Raw genomic sequence first — 236 nt, forward strand, 5'->3', positions numbered from 1 at the left:
GACATAATTTCACTTACATCAAGGGGATGTTCCTGCCTCTCTGCTCAGTTGTCGACCTAAAAGACCTTTATTACTTGTGAATCGCCAAACAAAGATAAATGCTGAATATCAATCAACGTTCCGCGAGATAATGGTTTATCTGGAATAGTTGTTACGTAATATAAGAGGAATCTTTAAACTGTATTATGTTAACTTTTTATTGCTAGGCATTCATTTACTGGTTATAATCAAGCCTG

This window comes from Penaeus monodon, chromosome 33 (genome assembly GCF_015228065.2).
Source record: "Penaeus monodon isolate SGIC_2016 chromosome 33, NSTDA_Pmon_1, whole genome shotgun sequence".
NCBI lineage: Eukaryota > Metazoa > Arthropoda > Malacostraca > Decapoda > Penaeidae > Penaeus > Penaeus monodon.